General features: G+C 44.4%; 1 protein-coding gene across 1 annotated transcript in view; it reads right to left on the reverse strand.

Annotated features, from left to right (window-relative positions):
* The window catches only part of LOC126109758 (juvenile hormone epoxide hydrolase 1-like), a 104941-nt gene extending 101766 nt beyond the window's left edge, over nucleotides 1-3175 (reverse strand). Inside the window, exon 1 of the mRNA XM_049914809.1 lies at nucleotides 3066-3175. The gene's annotated coding sequence lies outside the window, so the exon portion shown is untranslated. The remainder of the gene's footprint in view (nucleotides 1-3065) is intronic.
* Between the last annotated feature and the right edge of the window lie 5270 nt (nucleotides 3176-8445).

The following is an 8445-nucleotide window of genomic DNA, read 5'->3' on the forward strand; positions in this document are numbered from 1 at the left end:
TGATGTGTAGCTTATGAGCAGCCGCTTGACCATGAAATCCAAGTTTTCTCACCTCCCGCCTAACTGTCATAGTACTTGCAGTGGATCCCGATGCAGTTTGGAATTCCTGTGTGATGGTGTGGACAGATGTCTGCCTATTACACGTTACGATCCTCTTCAACTGTTGTCGGTCTCTATCAGTCAACAGAAGAGGTCGGCCTGTACGCTTTTGTGCTATAGGTTTCCCTTCACGTTTCCACTTCACTATCACATGGGAAACAGTGGACCTAGGGATGTTTAGGAGTGTGCAAATCTTACGTACAGACGTACGACACAAGTGACAGCCAATCATCTGACCACGTTCGAAGCCCGTGAGTTCCGCGGAGCGCTCCATTCTGCCCTCTCACGATGTCTGATCACTGCTGACGTCGGTGATATGGAGTACCTGGCAGTAGGTCACAGCACAAGGCACCTAATATGAAAAACGTATGTTTTTGGGGGTGTCCGGATACTTTTGATCACATAGTGTAGATTCCAGTACGATGCTTATGTCCGACATTTTGATGACGTTCCCGGTCAGACGCAGGTTCAGCATCTCCCTATTTATTGGGCCAAAATATGGTATTCCAATAACTGAGAACCGGTCCTCCTATTATAGTGGCAGAGCAGGGAATCAGCGATCATAAAGCGGTTACGGCATCGATGATTTCAGCCGTAAATAGGAATATTAAAAAGGGTAGGAAGATTTTTCTGTCTACAAAAAGTGACAAAAAGCAGATTTCAGAGTACCTGTTGGCTCAACACAAAAGTTTTGTCTCAAGTACAGATAGTGTTGAGGATCAGTGAACAAAGTTCAAAACCGTCGTACATTATGCGTTAGATGAGTATGTGCCAAGCAAGATCGTAAGAGATGGAAAAGAGCCACCGTGGTACAACAACCGAGTTAAAAAACTGCTGCGGAAGCAAAGGGAACTTCACAGCAAACATAAACATAGCCTAAGCCTTGCAGACAAACAAAAATTACGCGAAGCGAAATGTAGTGTGAGGAGGGCTATGCGAGAGGCGTTCAATGAATTCGAAAGTAAAGTTCTATGTACTGACTTGGCAGAAAATCCTAAGAAATTTTGGTCTTATGTCAAAGCGGTAGGTGGATCAAAACAAAATGTCCAGACACTTTGTGACCGAGATGGTACTGAAACAGAGGATGACGGACTAAAGGCCGAAATACTAAATGTCTTTTTCCAAAGTTGTTTCACAGACGAAGATTGCACTGTAGTTCCTTCTCTAGATTGTCGCACAGATGACAAAATGGTAGATATCGAAATAGACGACAGAGGGATAGAGAAACAATTAAAATCGCTCAAAAGAGGAAAGGCCTCTGGACCTGATGGGATACCAGTTCAATTTTACACAGAGTACGCGAAGGAACTTGCCCCCCCTTCTTGCAGCGGTGTACCGTAGGTCTCTAGAAGAGCGTAGCGTTCCAAAGGATTGGAAAAGGGCGGAGGTCATCCCCGTTTTCAAGAAGGGACGCCGAACAGATGTGCAGAACTATAGACCTATATCTCTAACGTCGATCAGGTGTAGAATTTTGGAACACGTATTGTGTTCGAGTATAATGACTTTTCTGGAGACTAGAAATCTACTCTGTAGGAATCAGCATGGGTTTCGAAAAAGACGATCGTGTGAAACCCAGCTCGCGCTATTCGTCCACGAAACTCAGAGGGCCATAGACACGGGTTCCCAGGTAGATGCCATGTTTCTTTACTTCCGCAAGGCGTTCGATACAGTTCCCCACAGTCGTTTAATGAACAAAGTAAGAGCATATGGACTATCAGACCAATTGTGTGATTGGATTGAGTTCCTAGATAACAGGACGCAGCATGTTATTCTCAATGGAGAGAAGTCTTCCGAAGTAAGAGTGATTTCAGGTGTGCCGCAGGGGAGTGTCGTAAGACCTTTGCTATTCACAATATACATAAATGACCTGGTGGATGACATCGGAAGTTCACTGAGGCTTTTTGCAGATAATGCTGTGGTGTATCGAAAGGTTGTAACAATGGAAAATTGTACTGAAATGCAGGAGGATCTGCAACGAATTGACGCATGGTGCAGGGAATGGCAATTGAATCGCAGTGTAGACAAGTAATATGCTGCGAATACATAGAAAGAAAGATCCTTTATCATTTAGCTACAATATAGCAGGTCAGCAACTGGAAGCAGTTAACTCCATAAATTATCTGCGAGTACGCATTAGGAGTGATTTAAAATGGAATGATCATATAAAGTTAATCGTCGGTAAAGCAGATGCCAGACAGATTCATTGGAAGAATCGTAAGGAAATGCAATCCGAAAACAAAGGAAGTAGGTTACAGTACGCTTGCTCGCCCACTACTTGAATACTGCTCAGCAGTGTGGGATCCGTGCCAGATAGGGTTGATAGAAGAGAGAGAGAAGATCCAACGGAGAGCAGCGCGCTTCGTTACAGGATCATTTAGTAATCGCGAAAGCGTTACGGAGATGATAGATAAACTCCAGTGGAAGACTCTGCAGGAGAGACGCTCAGTAGCTCGGTACGGGCTTTTGTCAAAGTTTAGAGAACATACCTTCACCGAAGAGTCAAGCAGTATATTGCTCCCTCCTACGTATATCTCGCGAAGAGACCATGAGGATAAAATCAGAGAGATTAGAGCCCACACAGAGGCATACCGACAATCCTTCTTTCCACGAACAATACGAGACTGGAATAGAAGGGAGAACCGATAGAGGTACTCAAGGTACCCTCCGCCACACACCGTCAGGTGGCTTGCGGAGTATGGATGTAGATGTAGAGCCGGCCGAAGTGGCCGTGCGGTTAAAGGCGGTGCAGTCTGGAACCGCAAGACCGCTACGGTCGCAGGTTCGAATCCTGCCTCGGGCATGGATGTTTGTGATGTCCTTAGGTTAGTTAGGTTTAACTAGTTCTAAGTTCTAGGGGACTAATGACCTCAGCAGTTGAGTCCCATAGTGCTCAGAGCCATTTGAACCATTTTTTAGTAGATGTATATGTAGACCTGTAGACAAACTAAAATGAGGAAAGTTCTTACCCGACTGCGAGAGTTGCGAAGTGCGTTGTAGTCGAGTCGCGTGTGAGCGCAAGGCGGCGCAGTGCAGCCCCTCTGCGGCGTTATCTCACGGCGAGACTCGAGCAGCCGAGATAAACCACTGCCGGTTGCGATACAGCCAGCCAACACTCCAAGTGCGGCGGCGCTTCGCCTCAGGAATGTGCGCTCTGCGGCGCGTCTTCCTACTCCTACTGCCACATTGTTTTTCTAAACCCTCTTTATTTTCTTCCTTTATTGTAATTTCATCCCCCCTCAGTCCTTGTAGTAACTCCGCCGGGGGTCAGTTGCCTTGCAACAGCCACTGCCCGAATTAAGGAGGCGGCTTTGGCACTGGGCTAACAACCCAGTCATATAAAAAATTGGTTACGAAAAACGAACTTGCCTCGGACGTGGATGGATACAATGGAATACTTAAACTGCAAAGGACAAACGGCATACGATTTAGAAATTTTAATCTTGGAATGTTCAGAGCTTGTATAGAGCAGGAACCATCCAGACTATGGTCTCAGAAATTAACCGATATAAACTGGACCTGGTGGCGATACCAGAGGCAAGATGGCTAGGAGAAGGAACTCACAAAGAGGATGGACACACACTGTTCTACGGCGGATGTGTAGACAAATGCGAATTCGGCACTGGTTTTGTAATACACAACAAATCAGCAAGTTCGGTGAAGGAATTCAAAGCTGTTAAGAAGAGAATATCCTACATAGTACTTGGAAACCAACTGTCAGACATCCACATTCATCAATGTTCATGCCCCAATTGAGGACAAAACAGATGAGGAAAAGGAAGAGTGCTATGACCAACTAGAACAAACAATTGAGATCACACCAACTAGAAATATCAGGATAGCGATGGGAGATTTTAATGGAAAAGCAGTCTCTAGAGGAACAGAAGGTTCCAAATGATTGGAAAAGAGCACAGGTAGTCCCAGTCTTCAAGAAGGGTCGTCGAGCAGATGCGCAAAACTATAGACCTATCTCTCTGACGTCGATCTGTTGTAGAATTTTAGAACATGTCTTTTGCTCGAGTATCATGTCGTTTTTGGAAACTCAGAATCTACTATGTAGGAATCAACATGGATTCCGGAAACAGCGATCGTGTGAAACCCAACTCGCATTATTTGTTCATGAAACCCAGAAAATATTAGATACAGGCTCCCAGGTAGATGCCATTTTCCTTGACTTCCGGAAGGCGTTCGATACAGTTCCGCACTGTCGTCTGATAAACAAAGTAAGAGCCTACGGAATATCAGACCAGCTGTGTGGCTGGATTGAAGAGTTTTTAGCAAACAGAACACAGCATGTTGTTCTCAATGGAGAGACATCTACAGACGTTAAAGTAACCTCTGGCGTGCCACAGGGGAGTGTTATGGGACCATTGCTTTTCACAATATATATAAATGACCTAGTAGATAGTGTCGGAAGTTCCATGCGGCTTTTCGCGGATGATGCTGTAGTATACAGAGAAGTTGCAGCATTAGAAAATTGTAGCGAAATGCAGGAAGATCTGCAGCGGATAGGCACTTGGTGCAGGGAGTGGCAACTGACCCTTAACATAGACAAATGTAATGTATTGCGAATACATAGAAAGAAGGATCCTTTATTGTATGATTATATGATAGCGGAACAAACACTGGTAGCAGTTACTTCTGTAAAATATCTGGGAGTATGCGTGCGGAACGATTTGAAGTGGAATGATCATATAAAATTAATTGTTGGTAAGGCGGGTACCAGGTTGAGATTCATTGGGAGAGTCCTTAGAAAATGTAGTCCATCAACAAAGGAGGTGGCTTACAAAACACTCGTTCGACCTATACTTGAGTATTGCTCATCAGTGTGGGATCCGTACCAGATCGGGTTGACGGAGGAGATAGAGAAGATCCAAAGAAGAGCGGCGCGTTTCGTCACAGGGTTATTTGGTAACCGTGATAGCGTTACGGAGATGTTTAACAAACTCAAGTGGCAGACTCTGCAAGAGAGGCGCTCTGCATCGCGGTGTAGCTTGCTCGCCAGGTTTCGAGAGGGTGCGTTTCTGGATGAGGTATCGAATATATTGCTTCCCCCTACTTATACCTCCCGAGGAGATCACGAATGTAAAATTAGAGAGATTAGAGCGCGCACAGAGGCTTTCAGACAGTCGTTCTTCCCGCGAACCATACGCGACTGGAACAGGAAAGGGAGATAATGACAGTGGCACGTAAAGTGCCCTCCGCCACACACCGTTGGGTGGCTTGCGGAGTATAAATGTAGATGTAGATGTAGATGAAACAAGAATTCTACATACCGACTATGGGAAGGCACAGTTTGCATGATGAGACCAATAAGAATGGTCAGAGGATGAAATCAACTTAGCTGTCTCAAAGAACACAAGAGAATACATAAGGGAACACAGTGTTCACCGGATGGAAGAACCACCAACCAAATAGGTCACATCTTGGTGGACTAGCGCTGTAGCCATAGAGTCATGGACGTCAGGTCGTATAGAGGAGCCGACTGTGCGTCAGGCCCCTTCCTCATTGTGTGCAGGTTCAAAGTCATTTTCACCTACATGCATAAGAAGAAGGGGACACTAGAACCTGCTTTGAATGTTGAGAAACTACGAAATAGTGCCATTAAAAAACACTATGCTATAGAAATCAAAAACCGTTTTGAGGTCCTAGAGACCCTGGAACCAAGAGCGAACGTGGAGGAAAGGTGGAAAGAAATAAAGTCCACGGTACTAAGTGTAGCGGAGGATATACTGGGCCAGAAGGCTATAGAAAAAAGATGAGGGAGAATGAGCAGAAAATGGAAAATTTTATGAACATCAGAAGGGAGACAAAGCGAATCCTAAGAGCAGTTTGCTAGAACAAGTTGAGGCAGAGAGACAAAACAAGAACTCAAGGCAATTCCTTCAATACATAAGAAATCGGAAACGTGGATCTCAGAGCCCAACTTTTTTCATTAGAGATAAGAATGGCAACTTGATGAATGACAAGGAAAGAACTGTACGAAGATGGAAGGAATATTTCTCAGAACTGTTGAATCGTCCAGACCAAGATGAGACATCGCCTGCAAACACTACAGAGGAAAGAAGAAGAAAAAAATGGAAAGTTAATGAAGAAGATGTGAAAATCGCCAAGGACTCAGAAACAACAAATCCCCAGGGGAGGACGGAATAACATCAGAATTAATCAAGGAGGGAGGTGAGAGCTTGCAATTAGAGATATATAAACTGATCCAGTTGATATGGGAGAAGGAGACACTACCAGAAGAATTTAAATTGGCTATAATATCCCCAATATCCAAGAAGGGAAGCAAAATGGAATGCGGTAATTAGAGAGGAATCGGCTTGTTGAATGTAACGTATAAGGTGCTGTCCATCGTTATCCTCAGAAAATTGCAACCATTCATAGAGAGCAACATACAGGAGTACCAAGCTGGCTTTCGACCAAACAGGTCGACAATAGACCTCATTTTCACACTAAGATAATTGTTTGAAGAACACTGGGTATATGATGAAGATATCTACAGCCTGTTCGTCGATTTTCAACGTGCATATGACAGTATCCACAGGAATGGCCTACATAGTGCAATGCGTGACTTCAGAAACCCTAAGGAGCTAGTGAGAATGGTGCAAGCTTCTATGGAAGGGTCAAAGGCAGCAGTACGTTTCCGAGGAGCCACATCAGAAACATTCGATACTGAGACAGGCCTCAGACAGGGGGATGCTCTCTCATGTGTTCTGTTCAATGTCATCTTAGAGAAAGTAATAAAAGAGTGTAGGGAACAGGAGTGAGCTGTAGTAGAGATGGAAGGTAACTTCAATTGTCTCGCATATGCAGATGACGTAGTACTATTAAGTGAATCAAAACACGAGTACCAGAAATGGACAATTATGCCCAGAAGGTAGGGTCCAATGTGAATCGAGACAAAACAGAGTTCATGCAATTAGGAAGAAGACAACAGCAGGAAGAATTTCTTGAGATAGATGGCAAGATGTTCAAGAGAGTACACCAGTTCAAATACTTGGGATACTGGTTTACCACGCAAAACAACATAAAACATTGTTGTTCTCAATGGAGAGACATCTACAGACGTTAAAGTAACCTATGGCGTGCCACAGGGGAGTGTTATGGGACCATTGCTTTTCACAATATATATAAATGACCTAGTAGATAGTGTCGGAAGTTCCATGCGGCTTTTCGCGGATGATGCTGTAGTATACAGAGAAGTTGCAGCATTAGAAAATTGTAGCGAAATGCAGGAAGATCTGCAGCGGATAGGCACTTGGTGCAGGGAGTGGCAACTGACCCTTAACATAGACAAATGTAATGTATTGCGAATACATAGAAAGAAGGATCCTTTATTGTATGATTATATGATAGCGGAACAAACACTGGTAGCAGTTACTTCTGTAAAATATCTGGGAGTATGCGTGCGGAACGATTTGAAGTGGAATGATCATATAAAATTAATTGTTGGTAAGGCGGGTACCAGGTTGAGATTCATTGGGAGAGTCCTTAGAAAATGTAGTCCATCAACAAAGGAGGTGGCTTACAAAACACTCGTTCGACCTATACTCGAGTATTGCTCATCAGTGTGGGATCCGTACCAGATCGGGTTGACGGAGGAGATAGAGAAGATCCAAAGAAGAGCGGCGCGTTTCGTCACAGGGTTATTTGGTAACCGTGATAGCGTTACGGAGATGTTTAACAAACTCAAGTGGCAGACTCTGCAAGAGAGGCGCTCTGCATCGCGGTGTAGCTTGCTCGCCAGGTTTCGAGAGGGTGCGTTTCTGGATGAGGTATCGAATATATTGCTTCCCCCTACTTATACCTCCCGAGGAGATCACGAATGTAAAATTAGAGAGATTAGAGCGCGCACAGAGGCTTTCAGACAGTCGTTCTTCCCGCGAACCATACGCGACTGGAACAGGAAAGGGAGATAATGACAGTGGCACGTAAAGTGCCCTCCGCCACACACCGTTGGGTGGCTTGCGGAGTATAAATGTAGATGTAGATGTAGAAAAATGAAAATCAAGGAAAGAATAGCAGTGGGAATGAAATGCATACGTACCCTCGGAGAGATGCTCGGCTCTAAATCGATCTCAGTGAACACTAAGATGAAAATCTACAACACAGTGATATCCCAGCAGTAATGTACGGTTCGGAAACATGGAGCATTACTGAGCGATAAAAGGAAAACTAGTAATATTTTAAAGAAATGAGGAAGCTACTGGGACCAGTTTTAGATAACGGAGAACGGAGGAGAAGGAAAAACGAGGAAATCTACCTTCAGATGGGACAATCAACTATCCTACAGAAGATAAAGAGCAAAAGAATACAATGGGTGGGCCATGTAGCCAATATGCCAGG

The sequence above is a fragment of the Schistocerca cancellata genome, chromosome 12, assembly GCF_023864275.1.
Source record: "Schistocerca cancellata isolate TAMUIC-IGC-003103 chromosome 12, iqSchCanc2.1, whole genome shotgun sequence".
NCBI classification, from domain to species: domain Eukaryota; kingdom Metazoa; phylum Arthropoda; class Insecta; order Orthoptera; family Acrididae; genus Schistocerca; species Schistocerca cancellata.